This window comes from Macaca nemestrina, chromosome X, assembly GCF_043159975.1.
Source record: "Macaca nemestrina isolate mMacNem1 chromosome X, mMacNem.hap1, whole genome shotgun sequence".
Lineage (NCBI taxonomy): Eukaryota > Metazoa > Chordata > Mammalia > Primates > Cercopithecidae > Macaca > Macaca nemestrina.
Window position 1 is genome coordinate 60,281,004 of NC_092145.1, and position 20,001 is coordinate 60,301,004.

A 20,001-nucleotide genomic window follows, 5' to 3' on the forward strand; every position below is an offset into this window, starting at 1 on the left:
TTTTTTTTTTCAAATTGTTTTGGCTGTTTTACATCTCTCAATTTTCACATGAATTATCAACTTGTTAATGTACGCAAAAGGCAGTTTGTATTTTGATAAGAGCTGTATTGAATCTGTAGGACAATTTCAGGTTACTGACATCTTAAAAATATTATTTCAATTCAAAAATGTTATTTTAACATGAAATATTTTCTTATTTATTTAGGTCTTCCATAAGTTATTTCAATGATGTTCTATAGTTTTTACTGAAAAAGTCTTGCATAATTTTGTGAAAACTATTTTCAAATAATTTTTTATTATGATGCTATTATAAATGTAATTATTTTCTTACTTATTTTGGGAATATTTAATGCCATTGTATATTAAAAAAAATATTTTTTTTTGTACCTTGAAAACATCCTGAACTTATTTGTTCACTCTAATAGGGTGTATTTTTGTAAATTCCTTAGGATTATGTATATATAATATATATATAAGATGCCATTTAAAAATAGATAGTTGTAATTCTTTTCTAATCTGAATGATTTATATTTATTTTCCCTAATTTCCCTGAATAGAACATTCAATATGTTAAATAGAAATAGTGAGATGAAGATCCTTGTCTTCTTCACCATGTTAGGAGAAAAGCTGTCAGTATCCTACCATTAATTGTTTTCTGTGGGCTTTTTGTAGATGTCCTTTATCAGAACACGAACATTGTCTTAGATTTCTAGTCTGTTGAGTATTTTTTATCATAAAATGATGTTGAAATTGGTCTAATTTTTTGGTGTCTATGGAAAAGATTATGTGGTATTATACCTCATAATATTAATATGATGATTATACTATTTGACTTTTATATTATTGAATCAACTTTGGATTCTTGAGATTCATCTGGCTTTAATATTGTTTGCAATCATTTTTCTATTTTGCTTAAATTGTTATTTGAGTGTTTAGTTGGGTATCTAGGCCTCAATAGTATAACAATGATTGGTCTATAGCTTTCATGTGATATATTTGTCTGTTTTTAGTATTAGAGTAATACTGACCTCATAAGATGAATTGAAGAGTGTTACCTTTACTTTTTTGTTTTGGAACAGATTGTCAAGGAATGTGAATTTCTTCCTTAAATGTTTGGTAGAATTCACCCGTGAAACCATCTAGTCCTAGAATTTTCTTTGTGTGAAAACTTTGGTTCTAATTTATCGTCTTTATTTGTTGTAGGCTTATTCTGATTTTTAATTTCTTCTTGAGTTGGTTTCAATCATTTTTAACTTTAGTTTAGGAAATTTTACATGGGGAGGGTATTTTTATTATGTAGGTTACCTAATTTGTTAGCATACAATTGTTAAGGTATTTTATTATAATCCTTTTTACTTCTGTAAGGTTGGTGCTGATGCCACATCATTCCTTCCCGATTTTAATAATTTCTTTTTTTTTTTTTTTTTTTTTTTAACTGATCAGTCTAAGTTTTGCCAACCTTACTAATTTTTTCAAAACACCAATTTTGGGCTTTGTTAATTTTCTCTATCACTTTCCATTTGTTATATTATTTATTTTCATTCCTTAATATTTCCTTCTTTCTGTTTTTCTTGAATTTATTTTTTGTTCTTCTCTTTTAAATTTCATAAAGTAGAAGGTTAGATCACTAAATTGAGATCTTTCTTCTTTTTAGTACAGGTGCTTACAACCATAAAATTTCCTTTAAGCACTGTTTTTACAATGTCTCATAAAATTTGGTTACTGTTTTACTTTTTTTTTCCTCAAAGTATTTCTGATTTTTTTAAACAAAATTCACATTTTATTTAGATTGAAATAAACTATACAAAATTGATTTTCTTCACCAAAAATAACAGCAATATTTTCCATATTTTTCTAGATAAACAACAACATTTATTTTTGTAGGTTTTCCAGGTTTTGCTTATAAATCAAGATGAGGCAGTAGATAAGTGTCATGGAAAAAGACAGAAAAAAACAGACAAATCAGTTGTCAGTATCCATGGCCTCTGATTCTGTCTCAACCATGAAACAGAAGTGTTCAACATATACCTGCTAAAAAGCTTAGGAAGATGTAGGCTCCAGAAAGGAATGTAAACAGCAACAATGAGATGTGGAACAACAGCAGGCCTTTCCATTCAAACTTTGTCATTTGTTCCTTTAAGTTCGAGAAAGACAAAATCTACACTGAAATCCTTGTTTGGCGAGCTTGCAAGCTTTTCTCCAGTAATTTCTTGTAACTGTCCAGTATAGATTTTTAGCACATTTAAAACTCCTATTAGTCAAAGATCAATTGTGGGCTTCACTATACCATTTTATAAAATGTATTCCTTCCTCCCACACTTCTTCAAAATATATTTCTTCAAAGAATTCATAACACCCAACAAGTAGAGATCCACAGTGATAATAAATGTTATGTCTAAAATGACTTAACTAAAACAATTCCAGAGTGCCGTCAACAGAGATCACACAGAAGGAAACATGGCACTTTCAATGTTCTCTTCTGGAAGGACAGGTAGGTCTTCAAAGCATGAGAGTTCAAAAACAGGGGCCATTTAAACAGGTAGATTACCAATGGCTAATGTATTCAATGGAGTCCTATAGGCAAAGATATTTAGTGATTAAGTGGCCTACATACACCTTACGGCTTTTCTTCCAAGTATCAAATATAAGAAAGCCTGTTTTTAAAAGTCCCTTAGGTATTTTCCACAGTTTCAGAATTATCTGTGGGAAGCTCTGACTTACTTGTATAGAGTTTAATATACGTGTCCACCATTAAATTCAGGTCGTGTTTTATATCAAAATTTATGTTAAGCAAAGCCAACTTACTCGACCTTTGGTCTGTCAAAGTGTTCCTCAAATATGCTTTAAGACGCTTTCGTCCATTTTCATATCGCTCATTCTCAACCTTCATCACAGGAAGAATACACAGGACCTTCAGCAATGCATACACATTAGGAAAAAACTTGATGTCAGGCAGGTGGAGGGCTTCTTAGATGGTGGATGGAAGCTCTATATCTTTCCCCCTGTGTTTCCATTTGATTCTCCAACAATGAAGCTCGGCTGAGAGCGTGTCAGGATTGGGTAAGTCACTTCTATACATGTCAGCATGGTGTTCCTCCGACGTATTGAATTTGAGTTGTCCCATGACTGAGGGTACCAGAGACAAGCATTTAAGAGCTTTGAGGTGCTGTTCTGAGAATATATCTTTAAGTTCCTGATTAATGTGCTCCACTGTTGGGACACTTAGGGTTTCTTTATAGTAACTCTCAGAGGTTAGCTGAGATTCCAAGTTACCCTGGTGAGCTCTGCGGAATTTCCCAGGGAGTTTCATTTGAATATCAAGTTTGGTTGCCAAATTTGTGGCTTCCTCAAACCAAAATTCATGATAAACTTCAATATTTTCCATCACTTCGTTGAGTGAATGCAGTACTGCAGTCAAGCTACCAGCTGCAAAGAAGACATCAGAAGTTTGCCCCTGGAGATTTTTCCCAAAGGCTCTTGTAAAAGATAGGACATTTTTAAGAACAACAATAGTAACAATGAAATCAAAATCTGTTACTGCACTGCAGAGTACAAATGCTCGGCCAGCTATACAGTTATTCCATCTAACATTTGTGTCACTATTTATACCATCTAAACATAAAACAAGTGCTTGCAGGAGTTCCACTAAAATTTCAAAAGCATCATGTCTGCCTCTCCAGTGGGAATGGCAGATTTCCTTCAGTTCTTTACCCCTTTCTTTACTGTTCTGAAAAAGAACAGAAATTACGTTGTCAAGTTCTAAAAGCAGTTGTGGTGATCGATGGAAAAAAGAACAAACTTCCTCAATTGTTCCTAACGCAACAGATACTCCCATAACAGGTACTGATTTTGCCAACCACGTATTTAAGGCACAGGAAGAGCAGAGTGTGTAGATAGCCTGGGGATATTTCTCTAAAAGTCTAGAAGCAACAACTTTCATTTTGGAAGAAAATCCACTAGACACAATGTAAGCCTGGCCACGACAATACTCCATATTTAATCCCCACTTCTCAGTTCTCATAGTGTGAAATTTCACAGCTAAAATTTCTGCATCAGCTTCATAAGGCAGGAAGCCTATAAATTCCTCTCTTAGGTTATGAGATTCATCAACAAACCTAACCAACACAGGTAGGTGCTCTTCCCCTGCTATGTCCACTACATCATCAGTGATAATGGAAAAGAAGTGTGAGTCTCTCACTTCCCTGAGAGTTTCTTCTCGAATACAGCTCTCACAGATCTCTAGCATCTGCCTCTGCTGTGTTTTCGAACAAAACAACGTGTTAACTGCTGTTGTCTCAAACCGCTTTCTCAGAACCTCTTCACCAGAATTTATCCTACACTCTAGCAGTGCCTGAAAGTTATCTGGAGTAAAGAGACCTTCTGGGATTTCATCAGCCTCATGTCCATCCAGAGGTATGTTTTGCTTTCCCATCAGAATCAATATTTCAAATAGAGATTTTAGGTATTCTTTGTTTTCCTTCTCTTCAAGGGTTAGAGGTAAAATGTCCTCATCTTGCCCTTCACCCTCTTCTTCACTGGGGTTCTGAGCGTTGCTATTGTTGGTTTCTTTATGTTTTTGTTCCTGCTCAGAAGTTTCATCAATTTTTTTCTGTTTCAGTGTCCTGATTTCGTCTTCACTCAGTTCTTTTATTCGTTTTCTGTGTCTACTATGTGGGTTGTTCAAATGACTGGTAAGATCAAATATTGTTGGTATTGCATTATCTCGAAGAACTGTCCTATAAGGACTAGTTCTACAGATCATAGAGGTCTCAAAATGTTTGGCACATAATGGACAATGTTTATTTAGCTGATCAGGTGTTTTATCTTCTAAGTCTGCTCTCCTACAGTTCTCCACCCACTTCTGGCATCTGGCCGGGTCCCGTGGGAACCTGAAGAAGGCCGAGTCGGACTGCGTGCTCTTCCGCGTGCAGTTGGGGGCAACGCAGAAGTTCGGCATCGTCGCCCGCCGGCCGGCCCAGCCCTCCCCTCCCCGCCTCCTCAGGGCAGTCCGCCCGCCCGTCGGGGCCGAGGAGGGGAGCCAGGCCGGCCGGCCGGCTCTGCACGGCCGACGCGCGGGGGCTGATTTTTTTCTTATGATGTATTCTTTGATATAGTGGTCTTTTATGATGGTTAATATTAGGTATCAACTTGACTGGATTGAGGGATGCCTAGAGGTTGATGAAGCATTGTTCCTGGGTGCTTCTGTGAGAGTGTTGCCAGAGGAGATCGCCTTTTGAGTCAGTGGACTAGACAGGAAGTTCCACCCTCAGCTATAACAAAGCTGGTGGGAAAGCGGGGAATAAGTAGCTTGTTCGCTGTGTCTACTCACTCTCTCTCTCTCGTCCCATGCCTGATACTTGCTTCCTCTCCTCCAGTTCTTTTAACATCAGACTCCCAGTTCTTTAGTCTTTGAACTCTGAGACTTGCAGCAGCAGCCTGTTTGAAGCCTTCAGGTCTTTGGCTTCAGACTGAGGGCTCCACTGCAGGCTTCCCTGGAGGGAAGGGTTTTGGATTTGTACTGAGCCACACTACTGGCTTACCTCCTTTTCCAGCTTTCAGACGGCCTAAGAGGACTTTGCCTTGGAATCATGTGATCTAATTCGCCCTAATAAACTCCCTTTTACATATGCATACATCCTATAGGCTCTGTCCCTCAGGAGAACCTTAATACATTATATAACAATGTGTTCTTTAACTGTCAAATATTTGTTAATTTCCCAAATTTTCTTTATTATAGATTTTTATTCCATTCCATTTTAGTGGGAATACATAATTTGTATAATTTTAATCATTTAAATCAATGTAGACTTATTTTATGACCTAAAATAATGCTATGTTCTGTGAAAAGTTTCATGAGCATTTAATGGGAATTTTGATGTTATTGATGCATAGGTCTATAGATGTTAGATTAGCAAGGAAACAGAAGACATAAACTACATTGTATGTAGAATAGAGTTAACATCTATAGAAGTACAATGTAGTTCATGTCTTCTGTTTCCTTGTTAATATTCTGTCTAGTCATTCTATTCATTACTGAAACTGAAAAATTAAACTCTAAAAGTAATACTGTTAAATATTTATTTCTTACCTTAATTCTGTCAGTTGTTTTTTACGTGTTGTGTATTCTGTTACTAGGTGCGTATATATTTATAATTGTTTTATCTTCTTGGTGAATTGACTCCTTTATCTTAATAAATGTTTTGCTTTTTTTTCTAAGACAATTTTTGTCTTAACATTAAATTTGTCTTAAACATTAAGCTTGCCAATCAAGCTTTCATTTTGTTTATATAACATTTATTTTTCTATCCTTTTATGTTCAACGTATTTACATCATTTCCTTTTTATTTTTTTGAGGAGTCTTGCTCTGTCCCCCAGGTTGGAGTGGAATGGCGCAATCTCAGCTCACTGCAACCTCCGCCTCCTGGACTCAAGCGAGTCTCCTGCCTCGGCCTCCCAAGTAGCTGGGATTACAGGCACGTGCCACCGTGTCCAGCTAATTTTTGTATTTTTAGTAGAGACGAGGTTTCACCATGTTGGTCAGGCTGATCTTGAACTCCTGACCTCAGGTGATCCACCCACCTTGGCCTCCCAAAGTGCTGGGATTACAGATGTGAGCCACCATGCCCAGCACATTTTCATTTCTTTAAGGTCACTCTGTGTATATGCTGTGGCACACCTTCAATGCTGAGGCAGTGCTATAGACTTAAGGTTTTTGTCCCCCAAAATTTACAAGTTGAAATTGTAGCACCCAATATGATGGTATTAGAAAGTCAGGTCTTTGGTTGGTGATTAGGTCATGGGGGCAGTGCCTTCCTAAATGAGATTAGTGGCCTTAGAAAAGAGACAGTAAAGAGCTCCTTCATACTTTCAGCATGTAAGGACACAGTAAGGTCATCATGGTAATATGAAGGCCATTTATAAACTAGGAAATGTATTCACTAAGCCTGCTGGCACCTTGAATTTAGACGTTTCAGTTTCTACAATTGTGGAAAATAAATTTCCGTCATTTATAGCCACCCAGTCAATGGCAATTTTGTTAAAGAAGCCTAAACAAACTGTGAAAGGCAGGAAGTTTATAATTCTGCCTTTGCTTTGTGCTAACTCAACATCTAAGGGTCAAGCTGGTGTGATTGTTTAGGGTCTTATTAGATCGTTCCTGGGCATGGAAACAGCCCTTTGTATGTACTAGTCTTTAACATGTGCAGCACCTTTCATTTTCCAGGAACATATTAGAAGTGTTCAAAGCTACTAAATAAGCAGATTTGTTTTAATTTCAGTTTCTTATAATAGTCAGACATATTTATAAAATAGTAAAAATGTTTTATATAGTTTGTACCCCATTTTTTAGTTACTATTATATGATGAAGCCTTACCTGTATGCTAAATATTTCTCTAAAGCAGGAATTTTAACTTCTGCATTACAATTATTACAGATGTTATATAATTTACTATGCTATTAAAAATTCCTACTAATGAATAAAATTAATGATAGTATTATATGGAGAAGCTAAGGATTCTTGCTGTGTATTGGTATGTAGTTTTTGAAATTTTTATTTATTCACAGCAGGCTGTGACAGATTAGTTAAAAATAAATAAATAAATAAATAAATAAATAAAACATCATCACCAAGTCAAATTTTTACCATCAAATTGTTTTAATCCTAGCTCCAAATTAAAAACAATGTAGACTCTGCCTTTTTCATAGCATATGAAAATGCAGTAAACATCTACTAGCCATAAATAAGATAAATCGCAGACAATAAAGACTCCAAGCTACTGCTGCCCTTTAGAACTCTATGACACAAAGATTGCACCATGCTGCTGCCTAATATCACCTATACATGTGAGCCCTTCCTCTTCAATTCTTCTGTCCCCTGGGAATTTCCTGTCCCTTCTAAGTGGTGAACCATGCTACAGCCTCTGTTGAGATTCCTACTGTGAGGAACTTCCCCCACATGCAAACATTTCAAGGCATTGCCCAATAAAATCTCTGTGTTCTACTGCCTATGAGTAGTCAGATCTTTCATCTTGATATGCTCCCAAATCCCTAAAACCCCTATACATACATCATTGTGGTAATCACTGATTATATCTTTCGATTATGTTACTCTAAATAATATAGTGTTCCCAAAGTCATTGAGCTTTCTAGTAACATTCACATTTTATACATTTGCAAAAATAAAACATATTAATTCCAAAAATTTTGAAAAACTACAACATCTCAATGATTAAAATGTATGCATTCTTAAATATGATTGGAAATTTAGAAGAGAAGAATTCACACATTTCAAGTGACTCAGAGAAAATTGTTTCTGGCAGTTTTTGCTCTTTATAGATATATATGTTTTATATATATATACACACACACACATATTTTTAACTAAAATGTGACGTATTTTACATACACTTTGAGGGTAAAATTTCCACTTAGTATCCTGCATTTATTGTGTAAATAAATATTCTACATTAATTTATAGCTGTCTAGTATTTCATTGTGTGACTGCTTCATTATTTAATCAAGCCCCTAATTTCAAATATATACATCATTTCATATACTTTGTTATTTTAAAATTGTGGTCTTTTAGAATAATGTTTTTGCAAATATTCTTGATCATTTACCTCAAGAAAACTTAAAAGTTACATTGCTGAATCAAAAAAGCATGCAGTGTTTTGTTTAGTTTTTGACTTTTGGTATACTTAGCACCATAAAGATAATCTCAACCCGAGCAAGATAGACAACTATGAAGTTTTAAGCTCTTTTTTCCCCCATGGAAACATTTAAAAAGTACCCAGAGTTGGCTAAAATAACTTTATAAGAACTCTACAAAACAGTTAAAGATGTAAAGAAACCAAGTAAATGCCCCATAAAGAAAAAGTCACATTTTTAAAAGTAGGAAATTTCGTGGCATATGGATTTGCCCTTGCCCTGCCTCCATAGGACAAAACACACCGTAGTCAGGAGGAAGCAACAGCGCAATTCCCAATGGCTACCCTTGAGAGGGTAGGGGAAGAGCAACACTTTATTTGCAATGTTCTATTCTGCCTGTGGAATGCCAGAAGGTCTTTGTTTTGTCTAACTCGGAACTCAAAAGGGGAAAGCAGCGTAGTTCAGCTCTCAGGTTAGGAAAAGACACTGTAAAGAGTAAGCAGTCTTCATAAAAGCTGAAGAGGACTACAAACATTCAGATACCTCAGAGCAAGAGATTACTTGGAGATAAATACAATAAAACATCTAAGGCCCCAAGAAGTAGCTGGAGTAAGCTGGTGAATTAAGACCTTGAAAAGCAGCCCTGTATAAGAGGAATAAAATAAACATGCACACACAAAAATACACATACATTAGGCAAGATGCATGACCAGGTAAAACCTGAGAATTCCAGAAATCTTCACCCTGGGCTAATCCCAAGGATCAGAATAGGCCCTGATAATTACTGAAGGGCTTCCCCAGAAATAAGCCAGTCTATAAATACTAAGAGAAGTCTCTGTTTTTTAAAAAAAAAAAATGCCCAATTTTCCAAAAAATGAAGCAAGAAAATTTTTAAAACATAAAAATGTGGTCCATTCAAAGAAAGAAAATTAAGTGGCAGAAATTGTCTATGGGAAAACAAAGGCATTTGTTATACAAGACAAAGATGTGAAAACTGTGTTAAATATGTGCAAAGTGCTTAAGGTAAACATGGACAGAGAACCAAAGAAAGCTCAACAGAAAAATGACACGTGAATAAAAATGAGACTATCAACAAATAAATAAAGGTGAAAAGTACAATAATTTAATTAAAAACATATCACTAGGCCAGGCGCGGTGGCTCATGCCTGTAATCCCAGCACTTTGGGAGGCTGAGGTGGGTGGATCACAAGGTCAGGAGATGGAGACCACGGTGAAACCCCATTTCTACTCAAAATACAAAAAATTAGCTGGGCGCAGTGGTGGGCACCTGTATTCCCAGCTACTCGGGAGGCTGAGGCAGGAGAATGGCGTGAACCCGGGAGGCAGAGCCTGTAGTGAGCCGAGATGGCGCCACTGCACTCCAGCCTGGGCGACAGAGCGAGACTCCGTCTCAAAAAAAAAAAAAAAAAAGCATATCAGCATATCAGCATATCACTAGAGGGGTTCAAGAGCTGACTGAAGCAAACAGAGGACGATCCAGCAAAGTTGAAGATAGGATATTTCAAACTATTGAGTCTGGGGAGCAGGAAAAAAAAAGGAAATATTAACAGAGCCTAAGGGAGTTGTGAGATATCATCAAACAGATAAATAGACACATTACAGGTGTTCTAGTGAGAAAATGGCAAAAAAGATTATTTGAAAAAATAATGGCCATAAAATTTTCTAAATCTTTAGAAAAAGGTGTGGATGTACAAATCCAAGGTGCATGATGAGCTTTAGATAGGATATACCCCAAGAGACCCACAATGAGACATATAATCAAACACCCAAAAGCCAAAAACAGAAAATCTTGATGAACAGTAAGAGAGAAGTGACTCAAGTACAGTAGTCTCCCCTTATCTGTGGGGGATATATTCCAACACCCACGGTACACACCTGAAACCATGGATAGTACCATACCCAACGTATACTTTGAGTTTTCCTGTACACACATACCTATGATAAAGTTTAAGTTATAAATTAAGCACAGTAAGAGACCTGTTTTTGGCAGATATTTGGCTTCTCTTTGGCATATTCTAAACTTCCAGTGTCACTACTCTTGTGCTTTGAGATCAGTATTAAGTAAATTAAGGGTTACTTGAGCACAAGGACTGCAATACCATGACAGTCAATCCGACAACTGAGATGGCCAAAAAGTGACTGAGTGGGTAGTGCATATAGCATGGATAATTTGGAAACACGAGTAGTTCACGTCCAGGGTGAGATTTCATCACACTACACAGAATGTCACATAATTCAAAACTTATAAATTGCTTGTTTCTGAAATTTTATATTTAATAATTTTTTACCGTGGTTGACAATGGGTAACAGAAACAATGGAAAGTGAAAATGCAGATAAGGGAAGCCTACTGCACAGGAATTCCTAGCGAGATTACCAGTAGGTTCTTCAGTGAGGACCTTAGAGGCCAGAAGTACTGGGATGATAATTTAAAGTGCTAAAAGAAGAAAACTGTAAATCAAGAATTCTATATCTAGCAAACAAGAAAACTGTAAATCAAGAGTACTATATATAGCAAAACATTGGATGGACATCAAGGGTCTTTAAAAAATGAGGGAGAAATTAAAATATTTCTAGATCAATAAATGTTCAGAATATTCATTACCTCTAGAGCTTCCTAATTTTAAAAAAAATGTTAAATTAAGTTCTTCAAGTTGAAATGAAAGGACATTAGACAAACACACAGCCATAGGAAAACATAAATATCTGTAGGAAAAGCAAATACATAGACAAATATAAAAATATTATTGTGACCGGGCGCAGTGGCTCATGCCTGTAATCTCAACGCTTTGGGAGGCCGAGGCAGGCAGATCACGAGGTCAAGAGATTGAGACCATCCTGGCTAACACAGTGAAACCCCATCTCTACTAAAAATACAAAAAAATAGCGGGGCGTGGTAGAGGCACCTGTAGTCCCAGCTACTAGGGAGGCTGAGCCAGGAGAATGGCGTGAACCCGGGAGGCAGAGGTTGCAGTGAGCCTAGATTGCACCACTGCACTCCAGCCTGGGTGACAGAATGAGGAGATTCTGTCTCAAAAAAAAAAAAAAAATATATATATATATATATATATGTATATGAGATTGTAAATTTTGTTAATAACTTTGCTTTTCCTTTATCACAGGATTTCTGACAAATGCAGAAGAGACAAATAAAGAAAATCAAAGAAAAATGCAGAAAATTTCATTGTAAATGTATGCTAAAGTGCACAAAACGTATGAAGATGTTATTTGTACGTTAACATAAAGTGGGGGTGGTGAGCTGTAAAAAATAGAGTTTTGTATACCCTTGAAGTTAGACCGTATCAATTAAAAATAGATGGTTTTTAACTTTAAGATGTTATATACAATCCACATAGTATCCACAAATAAAATACCTATAGAATACACTCAGAAAGAAATGAAAGGGTATAAAAATTTGTCACTATGAAAAATTAACTAAAAGTAAGGGAAGGCAGTCATGGAGCAAATGAGGAGAAAAAACCGTACAGAAAACAAATAACAAAATGGCAAACGTAAGTCCATTTCTGAATTGTAGAAGATTTCCATCTGAAAGGCAGAGAAAATATTTACAGTTGCAAGTTTTCTAAAGTAAATTCCCTAAGGAAAGGTAAGTCAGGGGTTTACAGTCAGGTTTTGACTGGAACAAAGACTAAATTATTTTGGTAGCATTGAGATTTCTCAGGTAGGCATTTTTAAGCGGCTACGGTCATCCTAGTAACATAGTCATGATAGAATTTGATCAACTCTCTTAATGTGTATGTGTGCTGAGGGGCTTGGATGGAGTCCTTGGTATCATGTTGTTGTTATTTACTTTTTTTTATATTAATGTTTGTGTGTATGTGTGTTTATTAAACTTTACTTCTAGAACAGCTGTAGATTTGCTGCAGAATTGAGTGGAAGGTACGGAGATTTTCTATACAACCTGTGCCCTACACATGCATATCTTCCTGATTATCAACATTCCCCACCAGAATGGTACATATGTTAAAATCAAGGAACCAACATTGACAAGTCATTCTCCTCCAAAGTCCATAGTTTATTTTACAGTTCACTCTTGGTGATGTACATTACATGGATTTAGACACATACGTAATGATGTGGATCCACTATTATAGCACCATAAACAGTAGCTCTACTGACTTAAATAATCCCCTGTCCTCTTCCTCCTTTCTCAAACCCCTGACAATGACTGATTTTTTACTGCCTTTGTAGTTTTGCCTTTTCCAGAATGCCATATATTTGGAGTCATACACTATGTAGCCTTTTCAATATGGCTTCTCTTAGTGATATCCTTTTAAGGTTCCTTCATGTCTTCTCATGACCTGATAGATTATTTATATTCAGCACTGAATAATATTTTATTTTCTGGATGTACTACAGTACATGTATCCATAATTCACCTACTAAAGGGCATCTTGGTTGCTTCTGAGTTTTGGCAATTATAAATAAAATTGCTACTGAAAACATCCCGCAGATTTTTGTGTAGACACGTTTTCAACTTCTGTGAGTAAATAACAAGGAGTGTTATTGCTGGACAATATGGAAAGGATTTATTTATTTATTTATTTATTTATTTATTTATTTATTTATTTTTGAGACAAAGTCTTGCTCCGTTGCTCAGGCTGGAGTGCAGTGGTGCAATCTAGGTTCACCGCAACCTCTGCCTTCCGGGTTCAAGCAATTCTCCCGCCTCAGCCTCCCTAGTGGCTGGGATTACAGGTGGATGCCACCACGCCAGGCTAATTGTTGTATTTTTAGTAGAGACGGGTTTTTGTCATTTTGGCCAGGCTGGTCTCGAACTCCTGACCTCAGGTGATCTCCCATCTTGGCCTCCCAAAGTGCTGGGATTACAGGCATGAGTCCCCGCACCCAGCCGATTTGTTTAGTTTTGTAAGAAACCACCAAGCTGTCTTCCAAAGTGGCTGTATCATTTTGCATTCCCACCAACAATGCATGAAAGTTTCTGTTGCTATACATCCTCATGAGCATTTGGTGTCAGTGTTCTCGATGTTGGTCATTCTAATGGGTGTGTGGTGTTATCGCATTTTTGTTTTAATTTGCATTTTCTTGACACATATGAGATCGAGAATCTTTTTATATGCTTATTTTTTATCTGTGTATCTTCTTTGGTGACCTGTCTGTTAAGGTTGTTGTTCCATTTTTTTATTTGGTCTTTTGTTTCCTATTCTTGAGTTTTAAAAGTTCTTCATCTGTATTGGATAACAGTCCCTTATCAGATATGTCTTTTTTTTTTTTTTTTGCAAATATTTCTCCCAGTCTGTGGCATGTCTTTTTATTCTATTGACAGTGCCTTTAGCAGAGAGGAGCTTTTAATTTTACAAAAAAGTTGGAAGAATAGTATAAAGAACTGTCATGAGCCCTTTATCCAGATTCATGATAGTTAAAAGTATTTTGTCCAATTCGCTTTATCATTCTCTCTCTCTCACTTCCAGAATCTTTGAGAGTAAGTGGCAATCCTCATGCCCCTTTACTCCTGAACAATTCAGCATGTATTTATTAAGAAAAGGAAATAGATAACCACAGTAAAATTATTTCATTCCGGGAATTTAATATTCATATAAAATCTAATCGCAACCCATATTGTGTTTATTTTATTATATAATTAATATATTTTATTGATTATATAATAATTTATTATTTATTATGAAATGAAAAAATTCATATAAGGCAAGAATGAGCCAGAGGTGATGTGTTCATTTTGGTGCATTTTACCAAGATGAATGTGAATGTTGGTTTATATCAAAATTGATGGTATTAACTTTGATCACCTAGCTAAGCAGTCCTACAAGATTTCTCCATTATAAAGATACTATGATTTTTATTGTAAATAATAAGTAATACTTGGGAGATACTGAGAGACTATTTAAATATATTTTTTCACATGAATCCCTCCACCCACTAGTGTTGACATTTATTTATAATTTTCTAACCGTGTTATTCCTTCTGCATTTATTGGTTGTCATTAAATATAAGGAATATCTTCTTGTCCCTCCTTCATATTTATGTATTTAGTTATTTATATCAGTTTGAACTCATGGATTCTATAATATTCACAAAATTATAGTCTATTAATATAATTATTTATTTTTCTTTTTTTTAATTGTTTAAACTTTTTTTGTTTTTCTATTTTTAAAAATTTCTTTTAGAGATCGGGTATCACTATATTGACCAGGCTGATCTCAAACTCCTGGCCTCAAGCATCTTCCCATCTTGGCCTTCCAAAGTGCTGAGATTACAGGCTTGAGCCATAATTCCCAGCCTCCAATAATGAAATTTGATATAATATCACCTTAGTTTTGACCAGTGGGGATTCATTCCAACCACTTTCTGTGTCTCTTTGACATATCCCTATCATTCTTCAAGTAGTCTCTAAACTTCTAGCACAAGTTTTTCCAGGCCCATCATGTACTTTTTTGCTCCAGACCTGTAATTGGCTATTTCTCCAAGGAGCTCTGGAATCTTTTATTGGGTAATGGTATTCGTAAATGAAAATCTGATTGCTAGTCTTGCTCATTCCTACTGGGGAGTCATTGATATTAGCTCTTCTCAGTAGAAAATTATACTAACATGTCCAATAAAAATCTGATATTACAGAATTGATGGATGCATTCTAGCTCAAATTGTTTTTTTTCACTATTTATTATTTTCACCTCTAAAAGTGAGAATGCTGAATCTATACTGAATATATTTACTTATTTGCTCAAGCCTAGATACACAGGAAGTAGTTTCAGAAACACTAACTCATAACATTGTTAAAATAAAATTTACTAAAACATGTTCAATGTTTGCAGTTATCATTTTGTGAAGAAAATCCCTATAGAAGAAAATACAAAGGTATTAATTGTACAATTCAATAAATGTTGATACATATGTATACCTGTGTAAGTATCACCCTAATTAGGATATACGATAGTTCCACTACACCCAGAATTCTTTTTTTGAGACGGAGTCTCCCTCTGTCGCCCAGGCTGGAGTGCAGTGGCCGGATCTCAGCTCACTGCAAGCTCCACCTCCTGGGTTTACGCCATTCTCCTGCCTCAGCCTCCCCAGTAGCTGGGACGACAGGCGCCCGCCACCTCGCCCGGCTAGTTTTTTTGTATTTTTTAGTAGAGACGGGGTTTCACCGTGTTAGCCAGGATGATCTCGATCTCCTGACCTCGTGATCCGCCCGTCTCGGCCTCCCAAAGTGCTGGGATTACAGGCTTGAGCCATTGCGCCCGGCCCACACCCAGAATTCTTTTAGGTCTTCATCCTGTAAATTTCTACCCCATGACAGGCAAAGAACATTCTGAATTTGTCACCTAACTATCCACGCCTGTTCTTGTACCTAAATTATTTTAGCTATATCTCTTTGGATTATTTTTATAATGATTGCTAGTGATTACAATATATATTCTTAATTTATAATCAGGCAAAGTGTTCTTAGAGCTAGTATTTTACCACTTTACAGAAAATATAAAAATTTAGAATAGTATGATTACATTTACCTGCACAACTTTGTTGCTATTGTTGTCATATAGTTCACATCTTTAGGTATCAGAAAATCTACTATACATTTTTTGTTTTGCTGTAAACAATTTGTTTAAAGAAATTAAAATTGAGAAAAAATATATTTATATTTGCCTATGCACTTTTTGTGTCACACTTCAGTCCTTTGTGTAGATATGATATGTAATCTGGTGATGTAATGCTTCATTCTGAAGAGGTTTCTGTAACGTTACTTTAAGTGAAAGTTGGAGAGTAATAAATTCTTCATTTTAGTTTATGTAAAAATGAATTTTTCCTTAATATTTTAGGGATATTTTCACTAGTTATAGAATTAGGGATTGATCTCTCTTTTTTTTTTTATCTTCAGCATTTTAAAAGTAGTGTTCCATTGTGGTGTTTGTGTGTGCGTACTTGATTATTTACTTATGATGAGAAGGAAGTCATTATTTCTATCACTATTTCTCTCAAGGTAATGATTATGAACTCTGCCTGCTTTCAAGATTCACAATTTGTTTTTCGTTTCGCTAGTTGGAGTATGATTTGCTGAGGTTATGGTTTGATTCCATGATGACTGAAATTCACTGAAATTCCTGGGTCTCTATGTCAATGTTTTGAACTAAATCTAGAAAAAACAAAAAATATTAAATTTTTTCACCCCTCTTTTTGGGAGATTCCGTTCCTTCTTTTTGATTAACTTCATTACTGGTGAAAGTGCAATTTTGTGTCTTTCAAGAAGAGTATATTCATGGGTTAGTTTTCTAGGGATTTATCATATTAGAATATGTTAGTTGTGTTTATACCTGAAAAAAAATCTACTTTTGCATAAAATTCTTGCTCACCATTTTTTCCTTAATACTCTACAGAAAGGTAAATATTTGTCATTGAGGACATATGATGAAATAGGTATGATGAAATAGCATGCTGAAATAGGTAGGTAACTTTCAAACCCTAAACCATAATTACCAGCTCTTGATGTTAGCAATGCTGCTGTTAATGGGAGTGAGTTCGGCACATAAATGATGAAAAGGTAGAAAAACATACGGCTGTTTCTTTTCTGCTTTTTTTTTTTTTTTTTTTAAATCAAGTAAGGTTGTACTGAAGTGTGATGTCAATTCCCTTATATCCCATGTTTTTAGGTTATATAGTTTTCTCCTGTTGTATTTTTAAAAACTTAAATTTTCCTTTGTAATCTGAACACCTTTGCAGTTGCGTGTAGGTGTCGGTGTCACCTTATTCAGTATATAGCCCATCAATCTGCATACAATTGAATTTTTTCAACATTGGGAAAAATCTACAGTTATAGGGTTGAATATTGATTTACAATTGTTTTGATTTGTTGTCCAGAGATAACTGTAATTCCTTTTTAAAAATAATTTCAAGTTTTCTTTCTAATTCAGGGGATACATGTGCAGGTTTGTTACCTGGGTATGTTGTGTGACACTGAGATGTGAGGTATGAATGATCCCATCACCCAAGTACTAAGTAGGTAGTTTTTCAGACCTTGGCCCACTTCCTCTCTTCCTGCTTTTATAGTCTCCTGTGTCTATAGTTCCCATATTTATGTCTCTTTGTTCCCAATGATAAGGTATCACTTATAAGTGAGGACGTGTAGTATGATTTTCTGTTCCTGTATTAATTCACTTAGGATAATGGCCTCCAGCTACATCCATGTTCATGCAAATGACATGACTTGGTTATTTTTAATGGTTTCGTACTATTCAATGGCGTATATATACCACATTTTTTATCCAATCCATCATTGATGGGCACTTGTGCTTTACTCCATGTCTTCGCTATTGTGAATAGCATTGCAATGAACATGTGAGTATGTGTATCTTTTTGGTAGAATATCTTTTTCTTTGGGTGTATACCCAGTAATGACATTGCTGGCTTGAATGCTAGTTCTGCTTTGAGTTCTTTGTGAAATTTCACAACTTCTTTCCACAGTGGCTGAACTAATTTACATTCTCTTCAACAGTGCGTAAGTGCTCCCTGTTCTCTGCAACCTTGCCAGTATCGGTTATTTTTTTTTTTTCACTTTTTAATAGTAGTCATTCTGACTGGTGTGAGATGGTATCTCATTGTGGTTTTGACTTGCATTTCTCTGATAATTAGGGATATTGAGCATTTTTCACATGTCTGTTGGCTGCTTGTATGTCTTCTTTTGAAAGGTGGCAGTTCATATCCTTTGCCCTTTTTGATGGGGCTGTTTATGCATGTTAAATTGTTTAAGTTCATTATAGATTCTGAATAATAGATTTTTTTCTGATTAGTATTTTGTGAATATTTTCTCCTCTTCAATAGGTTGTATTTTTACTCTGTCGTTACTTTATTTTGCTGTGCAGAAGCTCCTTAGTTTAATTAGATTCCACTTGCTCATTTTTGTTTTTGCTGCAATTGCTTTTGAGAAATTAGTCCTAAGTTATTTGCCAGGAACAATGTACAAACTGGAAACTAGGAAACTAAGTTTTCTTCCAGGATTGTTATAGCTTGAGAGCTTACATTTGAATCTTTCATCGATCGTGAGTTAATTTTTTGTATGTGCTGAAATGCAGGGTCTAGTGTTATTCTTCTGCATATGGCTAACCAGTTACCCAAGCCCTCTTTGTTAAACAGGGAGTCCTTTCCCCATTGCTTATTTTTGTCAACTTTCTTGAAGATCAGATGGCTGTAGGTGTGCAGCTTTACCTGGGTTCTTTCTTACCTTCCACTGGTTTATGTGTCTGTTTTTGTGCCAGTATTGTGCTATTTTTTAAACTATAACCTTATAATATAGTGTGAAGTCAGATAATGTGATTGCAGCAATAACACATTCAGACCAGATCCATGTCACCAAGTTGGTAACCCAGGAGAAACCACGGCTGCAGCAGCTTTCCTCCCACCCCAGACTTTTATGAGCTAGATGCCATTGCAGGGAGTGTTTGCCCACCTTCTACTTCCCAATATCTGGATTGCCCTTCACTGTTACTTTGGATTCCCATTTTCCTGTTGAATGAAATCTCAAAGAGTTGATAATTATGCACTATTTTGCTATTTCCAAGTGGCAGGGGCATGCCCAAAGCCTCTAATCCACCATTGTTTTATTAGGAATTCTGGGCTGTTTTTTCTTTGCTTTCTTTCTTTCAGAAGTTTTTGTTTTTTCTTAATCAGATGGCTCCATCACAATTGCTGAAATGAAGCGATAGACAAATGAAAAGCCTTCCAATTTGATCCAAGTGTCTGTTGTTTAAGCACTTGCTAGCTCTTGGTAGCTCGTGCTAGTTTTCCTGTGTTCTCTGGAGGGAAGACCAGAAGGTGATGCTGGGAATCAGTCCCCGGTGCTCCCCTTATGTGGACTATTGTGAGGCACATACATACACTCACTGTCTCTGCTCTTAGAGGGGCAGCCTTCAAAACAAAAGGGATGAGTGTGGGGGATATGTCTGTGGGAGTTCCCATGGCCACTGGCTGGTCCAACCTCACCACATCTCAACCTAACAAAACACACCCCTTCGGGGAACTTAGAACCCTCTCAGCTGAGCACCACCTTGGAGGTTTTTCTGGGATGCAGCCTCAAGTTGGTGCTGCTAACTGCTGCTGCTGCCATTACTGCTGCAAAAGGATAAGGTGGGATAACTACAGTTCTTAAGTTGAATATCCATTTTCTTGATCTGCATAGAAACTACTCACTCTTTTAATTTTTATTTTTTGGCAGCTTAAGGACTTTTATCTTACGTTTATGACTTGCTTTTTCTTTTTCATGGAGAGCATGTTTTCCAGTGTCTCATTGGTAACACCAATCAGATTTATTTTTAGTCATTATCCTTCTACGAATGAAATAATTTCA

General features: G+C 36.0%; 1 pseudogene; it reads right to left on the reverse strand.

Moving 5' to 3' along the window:
- Positions 1 to 2,344: 2,344 nt before the first annotated feature.
- LOC105487979 (52 kDa repressor of the inhibitor of the protein kinase pseudogene) lies at positions 2,345 to 4,957 on the reverse strand (annotated as a pseudogene).
- Between the last annotated feature and the right edge of the window lie 15,044 nt (positions 4,958 to 20,001).